The sequence below is a fragment of the Mustela nigripes genome, chromosome 5 (genome assembly GCF_022355385.1).
Source record: "Mustela nigripes isolate SB6536 chromosome 5, MUSNIG.SB6536, whole genome shotgun sequence".
Taxonomy (NCBI): domain Eukaryota; kingdom Metazoa; phylum Chordata; class Mammalia; order Carnivora; family Mustelidae; genus Mustela; species Mustela nigripes.
The window spans coordinates 77,182,172-77,198,093 of NC_081561.1; the positions used below are offsets into that span (position 1 = coordinate 77,182,172).

At 36.3% G+C, this 15,922-nt stretch overlaps 1 protein-coding gene and 1 non-coding gene across 2 annotated transcripts in view; one reads left to right on the top strand and one right to left on the bottom strand.

Moving 5' to 3' along the window:
* Window positions 1–15,922, bottom strand: part of THEMIS (thymocyte selection associated) — a 183,326-nt gene that overhangs the window by 58,008 nt on the left and 109,396 nt on the right. The gene's annotated exons all lie outside the window — the stretch shown is intronic.
* Window positions 9,012–9,114, top strand: LOC132018847 (U6 spliceosomal RNA). The gene has a single exon (XR_009404626.1). It is a non-coding gene; the product is annotated as a U6 spliceosomal RNA (small nuclear RNA).

Here is a 15,922-nt window from a genome sequence, read left to right on the forward strand (position 1 = left end):
TATTAAGTTATTTTAAGTTATTTTTTGTGTATAGTGTAAAGTTTAAGGTGGAGGTACATTCCTTTTTCCTAGTTGATAGCAAGTTGTTCCATAAATACCAGTTGTTTCAATACCTTCGATAAAAAGATTATCTATTTCCATTAAATTATGTTGGCAACTTTGTTGAAAATCAGTTGACTATTTATGTGTGTATTTCTCTGCTCTTTCATGCAGCATTGATTTTAGGCTTAGCCTTATTCTAGTGTTACAGTGTCTTGATTACTGTGGGTTTATTAGTAGTATTGGAATGAATTTCTATTTTTATGAACTCAGCTGAATTTTTATTAGGATTGAGTTAAAGGTATAGATCAATATATATATTATACATTATAAATTATATTTTCAGAATGAAACATCTTAGAAAGTTTTGTATCTAGTATACTTCTCTCTTTTAGATATGATTTTTGATCTTTAATATATGAAAAGAATTTTAAAATGTAATAGTTAAAATACCTCACTTGATTATTAAAGATGAAGAAAAATTGCTGAACCAATATAGGCATTTTTCAAAAATCAGAGCCTTTAAAATACTAATAAATATAACCCAAAAGAAAAGAATATCTTTAATGAAGGAGATCATTAGGAATATTGTGCTTTATATATACATATATATAATATATATATTATATTTACTATTATTATTTTTTAAGTAGGCTCCATGCTGGGCATGGAGTCCCAGTGTGGGACTTGAACTTATGACCCTGAGAACAAGACATGAGCTGAGATCAAGAATCAGATACCTAACTGACCACCAAGATGCTACTATTATGCTTAATAGTAATTTATAGAATAATAGGCAAAAAATAGGTAAATAATAATTTATAGAACAATAGGCAAATAACTAATTACTTTTCATAATTAATTACAGTTGTTAAATTTTCTGAACTGGCCATTATGACTGTACATTAAACTTATTCACAAAATTCTCATGTGCTTTCTCTGATAGGCTGAAATTTGCTGATATTTAAGGCACTGAAAGAGCCCTATCCACTCTCCCTTAGTAGGGAATGTCTTAAGGAAGCATCTTTGTCATAAAAATTTATAACATTTTTGGGGCGCCTGGGGTGGCTCAGTGGGTTAAAGCCTCTGCCTTCAGTTCAGGTCATGATCCCAGGGTGGGATCGAGCCCTGCATCAAGCCCCGCATCGAGCCCCACATCGAGCCCCGCATCGGGCTCTCTGCTCTGCAGGGAGCCTGCTTCCTCCCCTCTCTCTCTTTGCCTGCGTCTCTGCCTACTTGTGATCTCTCTGTCAAATAAATAAAATCTTTAAAAAAAATTAAAAAAAAATTTATAACATTTTATTAAAAACATCAGTAACTGATAATTCTAGGTATTTCATAAAATATTGTAAATTTTATAGTTAGTCCTTGAGGCAGTCCTCTCAAAAAGTGCTATTTTATAAACCATGTTAAAAAAAAGTACAAGGAGGGGGCGCCTGGGTGGCTCAGTGGGTTTAAGACTCTGCCTTCAGCTCAGGTCATAATCTCAGGGTCCTGGGATCAAAACCTGCATCAAGGCTCTCTGCTCAGCGGGGAGCCTGCTTCCCCCTCTCTCTCTTCCTGCTGTTCTGCTTACTTGTGATCTCTTTTTCCCTCTGTGTCAAATAAATAAATAAAATCTTTTAAAAAAAAAAATGTACAGTGGCTCCTGGGTGGCTCAGTTGGTTAAGTGTCTGCCTCTGGCTCAGGTAATGATCTCAGGGTCCTGGGATTGAGATTTTGCATTGGGTTACCTGCTTAGTGAGGACCCTGCTTCTCCCTCTCCCTCTACTCCTCCCTCTTGTCCCTCAACTTGTGCTCTCTCTCTCAAATAAATAAAATCTTCAAAAAAAAAAAAAGTACATGCATAAACAGGCTTATTTTTCTGAGGTAACAAAAGGCAAAATTACCCTGTTTTACTATGGTTTTCATCCTGTTTATCTGAACAGTTAGTATAATCATAATGTCTTAAACAGCTTGGCCATTGGTTATTGTTTCAAAAGGCTTCCGGGAATATTCAATATAATAGAATTGAAATCAGGATCTCAAAGAGATAAATGCATTCTCATATCCATTGCAGCACTATTCACAATAGTCAAGATGTGAAAACGAGCTGAATACCCATTGACAGGGGAATGGACAAAGAAAATGTGGTATATGCATATAATGGAATACCGTTCAGCCTTAAAGGAGAAGAAAATTCTGCAATCTGCAAAAACATAGTTGAATCCTGGGTACATGATACTAAATGAAATAAGCCAGTCATAAAAAGACAAATACTGATTTGTTAAGAGAGTAGATTTCTTGTTAAATGTTCCTACCACGGTAAAGAAAATTTTTTGAAAACCTTAATCTCAGATTATTGTCACTGTTACACCAATCTGGAAGCTCCCTGGAAAAGCTCCTTTTATAGCTTGACTCCACCCAGTCTGGGAATGGCCCTATCACTAGACAATTATTGAAAACAGTCAGCAGCAATTATTTAACATTGCATCTTCCTAAAACTGTGATACAGTTTAAGATACAGGTTAAGTCTCCATATTCTAAATACCCTCAACTTTCTTGTTTTATTTATCTCTGACTCTCTCCAGCACCCTCGCATGAATACATACTTCCTCCAAACCACACCTTCTTTTTTTTAGCCAGAAAGCAAAAATCTTGCATATCTATTCATGCAGATAAAAAGCCCCAGAAATCACCAATCCATGGTGTGTGCTGCTGCAGTCACCACAGTTTTCCTATGACATCATCATTATAATAGTATGTTTCGACAAAATTCAAACCTATTACTCCTGCGATGGAAATGCTTTTCCCTATTCATCTCAACAGTCCTGCAAACATGTGTGTGTGAAGAACTCCATATTTATACACACAGTATTTCTGGGATCTCTTTTTTGAATGTATCAGAGAGAACAAATGACATACAGAATATCATGACAACTAACACAAAATGAGTCTCATTCCTCATCTGTGCAAACATCAACATGGCATAAGCCTCATAAAGGGAAGGCATCAGTGTTCATTCTGAAATTTACGAGTCTGAGACAATGTTCATAAGATAAGAAGTCAGTCTGCCACCGTGTCAGGTAGATAGGTAGATGGAGGATAGATGATGACTGATGATAGATAGATAGGCAGACAGACAGACAGACAGATAGATATCCTGACAGGAAACACAAAACTTCTTTAAAAAAAAATTTTTTTTTCATTTATTTATTTGACACAGAGAGAGAGAGATCACAAGTAGGCAGAGAGGTAGGCAGAGGGGGAGGGGGAAGCAGACCTCCTTTCTGAGCAGAGAGCCTGATGCAGGCCTCAATCCCAGGACCCTGGGATCATGACCTGAGCTGAAGGCAGAAGCTCAACCCACTGAGCCACCCAGGCGCCCCAAACACAAAGTTTCTAAATCAGAACACAGTTTATTATCACAGAGCATCTTAGCACTGGTGAGGCTATAAAAGGCATCACTACTAAAATCATTCTAAATAAATGGCATTGATATAATTGGCTAATTATTTGGGGAAAACTGAGGATTTTGCACAAACACAAGGACTGTACCAAAGACTCACAAAAGTATCACACTCAGAGCTTGACTGGCACACTGCCCCATCCTCCCATCTGGAGAGGGAGAGGCTTTTATTCTGAGATACAAGCAAATATTACAGGGAGAGAAGTCTGAATCTCTCTGAAGGAATATAACTATCTTCCAGAACATGTTTGCTACTCGATCATCCTTTAACCAAATTTGCCAGTGGTCATTCCTCAGAATGTTTAGACCATGAAGAAACATGAAAGCATTCACAGAGACTGGCCTTCCAACAATCAGATCTAGGGATTGAAGCTAAACAGTCTAGTGACCTTTATTGATTTATTTTACAACTTACTATTACTGAATAATGAAAAGTTCGGTAGGCTAATGTAAATGGGAAAAAAATAAAATGCTTTCTTCACCGTTATTGACATTTTGATTAAAGAAATCAATGATATTCATAATTATTGTCTTACTCTAAGCTACCTGAACTTTTAGAGTTAATCACTTACTGGCAGTAACTTGATACTAAAATATATTTTCAGACTGTGTAGTTCTCATCTGAAAATAAGGTTGGTTTTTTTTTTTACATTTTTATTCCTAAATCTTTTCTTGAAACCCACAACAAAAACAATCATGCTTCAGAGAGTCTTTCTTGTTATTAGGCAAATAATTTTTTTTTATCTTTTTTTTTTATCTTACAATTTTTTTTTTTTATCTTACAAATTCTGTTCAGACCAGGTTATTTTACTTGATCCTTGTTACCTTCTGCCCAAAGTAAATAAAGTCAACTTTATTTTTCTAATGTTTTGCCATACCAAAGTCATTTTCATTTCATTTAGGACCCTCTCACAGCCATTGTGATTTTTTTTTTTGAAGATTTTATTTATTTATTTGAGAGAGAGAATGAGTGAGCAGGGGGAGAGGCAGAGGGAGAAGCAGACTCCCCACTGAGCAGGGAGCCTGACAAGGGCCTCCATCCCAGGACCCTAAGATCATGACCTGAGCTGAAGGCAGACACTTTACCACCTGAGCCACCCACCTGGGTAGTTCATCATTAACTAGAAATGATAGAGTTGGTTAAGCCCTTAGGCAGAAAAGGAGAGGTCTGGAGAGAGAGCAACCTCTCACTATGAGAGCCCCCATAGTGATTCTTTTTTTTTTTTTTTTTTAAGATTTTACTTATTTATTTGACAGAGATCACAAGTAGGCAGAGAGGCAGGCAGAGAGGAGGAAGCAGGCTCCCCGCAGAGCAGAGAGCCTGATGTGGGGCTCGATCCCAGGACCTGAGATCATGACCTGAGCAGAGGCTTTAATCCACTGAGCCACCCAGGCGCCCCCCACCCCGTAGTGATTCTTTTAAAGCATAAATCATACCATGCCACATCTCTGCTCCCACTTTTGATGGCTCCCCATCTTAGTAATAGAAAAAAGGCAGAGCTCTTTCAATGGTCTAGAATAGCTTTCGTGGTCTGACCATCTCAAGTAACAGCTGTTTTTTGTTTCTTTTATTTTGTTATATCTACATATTCCAACTAATTGATGGATGATTTGATAAATTCAGTATGATTGGCATGTAGCCTAGAAATGTCCTAGAGTTATTTAGCTCTGCACTGAAACTGGATAAATTCTGTATGTAATCCAAATGGTTTCCCCTGGGAGGTTTTTTAATTGTCATGAAAATGTGTTCTCTTGCTCAGCCCCAGACAAAGACTTATTAAGCTTCTTTTCAGGATAGTCAGACACTCATGAAAGGCATCGTATCTGAAGTACAGACTATCCCAGGTCTAACAAAGGAGCTAAGCTGTGTACATCAATATTAATATTTACAAAGTAGCAAAAGAAAGAAATGAAATCCTAAGTAATTCAAGGAAATTGTTGTCAAGATTGCTTGATCACTTGCCAAAATGGAAAATTCTCCTGAGTGAAGTTAGGAATATCTAGAGACAGTTCTGCTCGATCTCAGAGGAAGACAAAGCAGAAGTAGAGCGACACTAATTTTATAAAGTTCAAACAAAAAGTTAGTAGTGATGCCTGTATACATACAGGTATACTGGCATAGCACAGTCTTTGTTTACCTGGTTAGCACAAAGAACTATAGATTCAGTGCAGATCCAACTAGGAAAATGGCATACAACACCTGTCTCCCCCAACAATGTGTCAGGAACACCATTTTTTTTTATTAATTTTTTTATATTAGATTTTTTTTAATTTTTAATTTTTTATAAACATATATTTTTATCCCCAGGGGTACAGGTCTGTGAATCACCAGGTTTACACACTTCACAGCACTCACCATAGCACATACCCTCCCCAATGTCCATAATCCCACCCCCTTCTCCCAAACCCCCTCCCCCCAGCAACCCTCAGTTTGTTTTGAGCAACACCATTTTTGTATGAAAAGAAAAATGTGCTCGCTTCTAAACTTATGCTACTAATGTATCTATTCACAATGCCTTTCAACTAGAGGAAGTGATTTTATTTCAAATCATGAAATTTGCATACAAAATTGAGCTTTCAGATGAGGTCACATTAATTCCCATTTGATAGGTTTTTTTTCCCCCGATATGTGTTATTTCTTTGGATTCTGTCTTTACAACCACCTTATGATGAAAATACTGTTGCTCTGCTTTGTCCATGATGAAAATAATAAACACAGATATAAAGCAAGGAGCAACAGTGCAGAAAAGTTGCTAGAGGTGATCATACATCACCTTTCTGGGAGACACCACAGGACCCTAAGGAGTACCTGGGCTCTCCTGCCTACACTGGCTGCACTCTAAGAGACTCTGGGCAAGCCTCTTCAGCTATGAAATGGTGACAGTGATCCCTATATCACAAGGTCATGTTACAGGAGCTAAATGAGGAGAAGTACACAAAGCCACGGTGTACTATTATCATAGTTCCTAGGAAAGCACAACTTAAAACGTGTGTGGGTATATATACCAATAACCCAAGTGCTAGAAAATTCTGAGAATCATCATTTTGGACTGAGTTTCTGGCTTTCTCCAAATGCTTCTCATTTTGAACTATTTCCTGAAAAGCCTATGTTGCCAATCAAATCTGAATTACTGCTTACCCCTATAGACCACTCTCTTGAAGACTGATTACCTTTTAACTATGATTTGAGATTTAGTTTTCATAATAGGAAATACCAGTTTTGCAGAGTGGCCTGGCAGGGCTCTATAGAACGGCTTCAGTCAGGCTGACATGCGCTTTTATTAACCATATTTCCTGTAGCTGCACAGACAATGAGAAATCCACTTCTGTGAGCAGAACCAATTATAGCTGAACAGGTACACTTTTTCTCCAGCCTGGTCATGATGTCAAATGCTTGATTAGAAAGGTCTTGTGCTTTCAGCAAAATGGGGGTGAATTTCTTTCCATTTGCAAGAACAAGCTATTTCTGCCTTTCATTTCATAGTCTCTTAGTATCTTAATTCTGGCCTCTCAGTGTCAAATAAGAGTTGCAAATGCAGCGCCCTTGAGATGGGAAACAATATTGCTATATGTGTTTCAAAACAGACTGAGTCAGCTTCTGGGCGGAATAAGCAGCACCAGGGCACGAATCAGATGTACTGTGGGTTCCCAGAGAGAACAGAGACCAAGATGCGTATGAACACTATGTCCCAGCGGAGGCAACGTGGGGATGGACCTGGTAGCTCTGGAAATGAATCTGGAGAAGACAATCAAATATAGGGAAATGTTAGGATGAAACAGATAGAAAGGCGCATGGAAATATTGCCTGTGCATATATAATACAGTGATATGACCACAGCAAATCAGGTTTTAGGAGTGCAGGACTGAGATAAGGAAGGTAATTCTAAAAAGAGGCAGTTTGGGGGGAAATCCTCTCACGGAAGGTTGAAAAAAAAAGAGAGAGAAAATGGGAACCAAGTTCCCACTAAATGTAGGATTATAAAGACAAAGTAGGCCCCATGAAATCAAGCATTACAGACAAAAGCCCCTCTTCAGCTGCCAAAAAGAGAAAGGACGACCACCATCTCCCCAAAATACTGTAAGCTCATTTTTGGACTTCCTCTTCTCTTAGGAATTCTTCAGCTATAGAAAAGCAATCTGCTGATATTTCAAGGGTCACAAATGAAGATTTTTCTGTTACTTTTAACTCTTTACTGACCAGAGTATAAATACAGAATCATAGATTGGTAGAATAATTAAGCTAAAAAATATATCAATAATTTACTCTAACCTCAATTTACAGTCAAGAACAAAGAATGTAAAGATTATCCCATATCCCATGGTGAACTAGTAACACAGCCAGGATAATAATCACATCCTCCTGACTTCTAGACGGTATTTTTTTCCACCACAGCTCCCTAAAATTAAATTTTCAATATTTTCAAAAAAAAGAAGTATGCCTATATAAAGTCCAAGAGAAGAAACTTCTGTTAATAAGAGAATCTAGGTAGGGAAAAGCTAAATTTAAAAGGTCAGCAGCAGAGAGTTATGAAATGATGATTCTTTATTGAAAGTAAGAGGAGAAAAATGCAACCCAGAAAGAAAAGCCTTTTGCTTTGTACTCTCATATACATCTACAACTAACCATTTTTTGTTACGCCCGTTGCTAACCTGTAGCTGCTCAGGGCAGCATCATGTATCGCAATGTCCCCCTAGTTGGTTTCCCTGTTTCCATCCTTGCTCCCCTATTAACAGCAGCACAGAAGTAGAAAGAGTCCTTTAAAATGTAATTGTCACACCCCAACCCAATCTTCCAATCACTTCTTGTCTCATAAAGTTAAGCCAAAATTACTACATTTGACCTACAAAGACCTACACAATTTACTTCTCCCATTTTTTCTCAGAACTCATCCTTTTTTGTCTCCTTGGTCATTATATTCCAGCTATCCTGGCCTTCCAGCTGATTTTTCAATATGTTAGACACACCCCTGCCTGCCTCAGGTTTGTACCATCCCTTTCTTCTGCTGGAAGTACTTAGCCCACTCTGTCTGCATAGCTCATTTTATCTATTCAAGTCTTTGGACAAGTGTCCTGTTCCCAGTAAGGGGCACCATGACCGCCCTATTGAAAGTTATTCTATATGCCTTGCACTCTTAATGCTACTTATCTTGCTCTATTCTTTTTTACATAGCACTTATAATGCACTGCCATTCTGTATTCTTTACTCCCACTAGAATGCAACATAAAGTATCAAACATAGAGTATCAAGCCATTTACCAAGATGTTTTGCTATTGATGTATATGTAGCATCTAAAACAGTACCTAACCAAGAATTAGCTGCTGAATGACAGACTCGACCAAAAACAGATGATCCCTACATTAAAACCCATAATCTCTGGTTTTACTCAAATGAAAATACAGAAATTCTACACAGGAGATCGTACAACACACCTAAGTGTTCCTAACTCTGAAGGGAGAGGTTTAATGTAAAGAAATGGCAATCTGAAGAAATGTCAGAAATACATCAGAGATTGTTATAAAGACAGTGCTCACTTCAACAGCACATATACTAAAATTGGAAGGATACAGAGGTGAGCATGGCCCCCCACAAGGATGACATGAAAATTCATGAAACAGTCCATGTTTTTAAAAAAATGTTATAAAGATATACAGGGCTTTAATTACAAGAGTTGACTAAATGGAGTACCAAACCATTTGCCAAGATGATAAAATAAAAATTCATATTCTCCTAAATTAATATTTAAGTTTAATAAAATTCTGATCAATACCCCCGAAGATGTTTTTTACAGAAATTAATGAAGTGTCTTAAAAGTCCATTTGAAAGAATGAAGAGCTGAAAACCTAAATAATTAATGACAAGAATAAAAATATATATAAAATTATTATAACATACTAGAAAATACTATTTGGGAGCTGCTGATTTTAGAAAAGCCAGGTAAACCAAAGAAATAGAATTTTTAAAAAAAATGAGAAACTGCCTTCAGAACAGATGAGTAAAGAATAGTTGAGCAAACAAATGGAACTGGGAAAACAGTTTAACCATCTTTTTAAAAGAAGTTTTTTTCATACAATACATAATATACAAAATACAATACATAATATACAAAATAAATTCCACATGAATTAAGGAGTTAAATATCAAAAAACAAACACAAATTTAGAATAATTATAAGTGGGCCTGATTATAAGGCAAGTCAACCTCTCTAAGCTTAAGATTATATAACTAAATTATGAGACGAGCATTTTTAATGCATTAATAATAATAATGTTGCTGTTATTAAAAAGCAAACAACCAGTATGAGGTGATCCTAGAAGGAAAAGCACTAATTTTGTGAGATGAAAGCCTAGAGAGTGTTAAGGGTCAAGGATTAATCATTATTAGGGTTTAGAACTTTCACTTTCTGTTCCTAGCTGTTATCACCAGATCTTCAGCAAGTTCATTTTTACCCACAAATGCACTGTTAGTGGCTCCCTGAAAAATCAAAGAGAATAAATTGAATTCATAGTTTGGGGTACTAAAGGCCAGAGCAATATGATGCAGGTTGGAACACCACGACTGAGGCAAAAAATAAACATGAAGTAAGAGTGAAAAGCAATAATAAAGGGTGGCAGGAGACTTTTGGAGGTGATGGACAGCTTTATGGCATAGACTGTGTTGATAGTTTCATGGATGTTTACTTATTACTAAACTCACCAAGTTATGTACATTAATTATGTATAGGGTTTTTTTGTCAAAAATATAAAATGAGGTAATAAAATCCAGAAAAGAAAGAATGAAGAATAACAGAAAAAAGGAGACCAAAGGAGAATATATAAACCTCTTATATAAATTTTGGGAGGTAAAGGAGGAAGGCACTGGAATGCCAAAAACTATATGAAATTAGGGCTTATTTGATTTTATTTGAACATTAAAAAGACTTGACATCCAAAAGAATGTCTGGAAATAACTGCATTGCACTACCCACACTTACATACTCATATACAGAGATATGCACACATGAGTGTACAAACACACATATTTATATAAGCATTTATTGAAAAAATTGGACCTGATAGGATATAAGAAGGAACCAACTTCATTCTTATTCTTTTATATCCCTTCAAGTTTCTATAAACTGGTGCTTATTCTAACTCTGCATAAAATCTGAAGGCAAACCCCTAACTTTAAGGAACAAGTAGTTGGTAAAAATCCATATTTACATATTAGCCACTTAGATCCAGTCCAGTTTAGTATAATAAGCAAAGCTCTAAGAGCTTCTTTAATTAAAAGCATCTTCCTGTAGTAGCTTAATCTCCCTTGAGGCTTCCAAACCTACAAATAAAGAAGAAAGTATGGTTGACTTCTTAATTATTAGCTCTTTCCATCTCCTTCCTCTACTCACTAATTTCTTTTTTACTTCTCCAGCACAGGGTCTAAGCAGAAGAGAGAATAAAGAGAAAGGCTACACAGTTTGGGGTTGCTCTTATCTCTGTAATTTGGCCATGGCAAATGTTAAAAACTGACCCCATCCATTCCTGGGATACTACAGTAGATTACTTGGAAACCATCCCAGTTGGGAACCACACTGTAACATCCTGCCCAAGGCTAGCTACTTAGAACAATCACCCGCAGGTTTGGGACTTCAGGAAATACATCTATTGTGTAAGGTCCCTTCCCCTCTCTCCAGTTCACATCTTATCTCTAGAGAACCCATTTGCTCTGACATTGATGGAAGCAAAGTTTACTTTTTTTTTTTTTTTTTAAGATTTTTACTTATTTATTTAACAGACAGAGATCACAAGTAAGCAGAGAGGCAGGCAGAGAGAGAGGAGGAAGCAGGCTCCCAGCTGAGCAGAGAGCCTGATGCAGGGCTCGATCTCAGGACTCTGGGATCATGACCTGAGCCGAAGGCAGAGGCTTTAACCCACTGAGCCACCCAGGCGCCCAAAGTTTACTCTTAATATCACTTATCCCAGAGGGGAAAATCTCCAGTTTAGAGCCTCTCACCTTTAGACTTTGTAGATATGGGCCAAATGTCAGTTCTTACTTTCCTCAAATTCCCACAGCCCAATGGCAAGGCCCTCATAGGGAACACTTGAAGACCCCATTTCTCTATTTCCTAATATAATACGTTTTACTCTTAATTTGAGATAAGAAAGAAAAACTTAACTTTCTTTACCCATAATTTTGGGGATAAGATCTCCACAGGGTATGATTAATTTCTGAAAAGCAAATCTTTTCTCAACTTTTTAACTTCTTAACCTTTCTCTTTCTTGTGGTGAGCAGAAATGCTCCAGCACTTGTTCCTGGCTTCCAAGATGCAATACTGGCTAATGCTTTGGCTCCGACTGTATGACCTTCACCTTTCAAGTCTTGCATAGATAGTCTAGCAACATACTTTAAAATGTGGAGGTTCATGGGCTCACCTTCAGTTTTGAGGTTTGGGGCCTCTGGAATAATTTCAGGGCAGAGTCAAATGTAACAATCTGTTAGACTACACACATGTATACATATGCATGTTTGTACATATATCACTTTATCACAGATACAAATACAGAATCATACATGTATGTGTGCCTGAGTCTATATGTTAATGAATGGAAATACAATATTTATAGAAAATATATTAATTGAAAAAATTACTGGTGATTTTTTCTTCTTTTGTTTTTCTCTATTTCCTAATATAATACGCCTTACTCTTAAAACCTTTTAAAAAGTATATCTGTACACAAACACTTAATAATGGATCCTATTTTTAAAATGCAATCATGATTTCAAAATAAATAAAAGGTTTCTGAAACAGAATGAATAACCCAGAAACAGACATATATAAAGAAATTTATTATATGCTAAAGGAAATATCTAAGAATTGGAAAGAGTTACTTAACAAATGGCATTGAAATATTTTGGAATTACCTTCATAATAAAAGTCAGATGGGAGCTCAATAGTGTATAATGCATGTTATAAAATATACACACACATCCAGACATATATGCACACCTATATACACATATCTATGTATGTATGCATATCTGTATATACATATTAAGTATATACATGAAATCAAATTCTAAAACAAAATTAGAACCAGGAGCGCCTGGGTGGTTTGGTCAGTGAAGCATCCCACTCTTGATCACAATCTCAGGTCATGATCTCAAAGTCTTGAGATCAAGCCCCGCATCATCAAGCCACGCTCACCACAGAGTCTGCTTAAGATTCTCTCTCCCTCTTCCCCTGCCCCCACTCACAGACACTAAATAAATAAATAAAATCTTTAAAATATTAGAACTAAGTAGAATTGAGGGACATGTACTGGATCAATTTAAAAAGTTTAAAAGCAATAAGAATAAGCATAAATGAAAAGGTTAACAGGTTTGGCTTCATAAAAATTTCATACTTCCACCTAGAAGTATTAAAAACCAGTAGTTTAAAAATACCCCCAAATGTGACAGGTTTGCAGAGTCTTTTTAATATATGGACACAAAGGAGTTTACTTAGGAAAAAAACACTTTCTTCCCTCTTCCGTTCCTCCTTCCCAGAAATATTTATTGAGTGACTGTTCTGAACCAGAAACTTTAATAAAATACCAAGGAAGCATAAATAAATAAATATTATAATACATTTATATTATATATATTACGTATATAAATTTATTTATTTATTTATATTTACATCTATATCTCTAGGCTTAAAGAAACAAAGTATCTAATGGGTATGACAGATAAGTAAGAGAGACTTTCTAACACTTAAAGGTAAATATTATGATAGCAGTTCACAAGGCCTGTTATAGAAACCCAAATTAGGAGCACCAAACAAAGACCTGTGAATTAGCTGATGGGAGGTAGGGTGCCAAGGAAATTTCTTTAGAATAAGTAATAAGAGATAGTAACTTAGATGAAGGACAAAGGATAGTTTAGAATTCTAGCTCTAACACTTACTGTATAAGTACCGCGCGCTAACCGATTGCGCCACTGGAGCTCCAAGCTCTAACACTTACTGATAGCTCTCTTTCCATGGGCAATTATTCTCTGTGTCTCAGGTCCCTTGTCTATAAACTGGGAATGATAATATCATTTATATGGACACTGAAAGGACTTAATAAGAATTATTTAATTATTTAGCATTTAGTAAGTCCTTAATAACTGGTTGTTAAAAACAAACAAAAATCATAAAATGCCATTTGGAAAGATTGGGAACTCAGGAGAGAATAGTCTTTGCAAACTGCAAATCCACTATGGTAAAGTATAAATGTGAGGTATGGTATGGAGAGAAGTAAAGTTTGAGAACCAAATAAGGGACAGATAATAAAAAATTTAAAGGAAAGTCACAAAGAACTTTTAGCAAGAAAATCACACAGTAAGATTTTTCTTTTATAATGTTAACTGTATCAGTGATGTGGATAATAAATTTGAATATAATATGACCAAACATAAAAAGACTAGTTAGGAGAAGGTCTCAATAATCCAGAAGAGAAATGTTGAGGACCTGAAGTGGAACAGTGTATATTTAAAAACGTTAAGGAAGTAGAATCCATAGGATTCAATGACTGATATGTGGGAAGAGGCAAAAATAGGAAGGACTGTTTCTAGATGTCTACTTTAGGCTACTCAGTAGATGCTAGTGACCTTCGTAAAGATAAGAAACACAGAGGAAAGATTAATATGATTAATTTTTTAAAGATGGTATAGCTGTCCTTTTATTGTTCAGTATTATCTGGTTTCCCTCTACTTTGAGGGATAAGGGAAAGTTATACTCACCCTAAAGTAGACATATACTGTAATCTTCTATAATTTAATGACTTTTTTTGTCTCTTATATTTTGGATTTCCTCACAGAAGTGCATCTTGTTTTTCCTCGTGAGCTACACACTCTCCAGCTTCATCTCATCCTTTCGCAGAACTTCATTTACCATTTATATTTGCTGACACCTGAATCACCAGATTCAGCCTGGAACTCTTTCCTCAGCTGTAGACCATCATCAACTTCTTACTAGACATCTCAGCTCAGACATCTCGCAGACATTTTAAATTGAGCATACTTTAAACGAAACTCTTACCTTGCCCCTGAAAAACCAACCTCCTATCTGCGTCTTGAGCTCCTTTTTTAATGAGTTTCACCACCACCCATGGTGATGATGCTTACATCAGAAATCTGGATATTTTCCTTATTTTGTGCCTTTCTTATTCCCTACACTTAGTTAACCATGGATCGTACAAACACTATCCCCTAAAATCTCTTGAATATTTGTCTTCCAGTCACAGAGGCAGTCATTGTTCTCTGTCTGATATTGGTAGTTTGGCTTTCTAATGTTCTCTCCACTTCTATCTGAATTGATTGTTTGCTCTATAATTAGATTTTCCAAAATGACATTTCAATAGATTTATTAAGGTATAAATGATGTTTTCACCATTGTAAGTGTACAATTCAATGAATTTACTAAATGTGAAAGGTTGGGCAACCATCTAGGTGTAGAACAACTTCATCATCCAAAAAAATTCCTTCATGCCTGTTTGTAGTCCATCTCTAATCCTACCCACTTAGTCAACCATTTACCTGTTTTCTGTCTCTATAAACTTTCCTTTTCTAAATGTTTTGTATCTAAAACAGAAATTTTATTATTATTTCCCTACTGGGAACTCTAAAATACCCTCCATTTTTCCTCTATCCTCTAATAGAAAGTATAGATTCCTTAAAAAATAGACCAGTTTAAGGAAGGACTAGTCTTTTTTTTTTTTTTTTTTTTAATATGGAATACAACTGATTTTGTTGGTCTTCATTCTCTTCCATGCTAGAGGAATGCACCATTTCTTTTAGGAGGGTGAGGTGAAAATGGGAACTAGCTTGTTTCAGGTGCTAATATTTTAGCTGTGGGCTTAATGGGGCATTAGGGTCTATTGTCAAAAAAGGAGTGGAAGTACAGGGAAAACAAAACAAAACAAAACCAAAAAACAAAAAACAGTAACTCGTGGCAAAATAGAAAGAAAGGAAGAAATGACTAAAAAGTTGAAAGATAAGGGATGATGGGTGGCGTTCCCAAGAACAGAGTTAGCAATCTTTAGGAGATTAGCCCAGGAGAGAAGGGTCTAGAGTCACACAATCACTTCATGGCTGAACCAGGCAAAGGAGAGATCTAGTAACGGGAAGACTGAGCCCTGAACACTGGGAGGGCACTGTATGGCAGAGAACCTAAAAAGGTGATATTGAGGGAGTTGAATTCCTCACCTGGTACAGAATAATTAAGAAGTGTACCAAACTAGTTATGAGCCTGAAATAAGAAGCGTGGTAATGACACACTTTTCCTGATTCGGCCCTATTTGCTCTTCCACCCTCATAATATCACTCTACACTACAGCCATTATAAACCTCTCCAGGATCCTGATTGAGTTATGTCTACACACTATCACAAAAACCTTCTGGCTGGATCCCAGTAACCATCGCTGTACATCTAATTGATT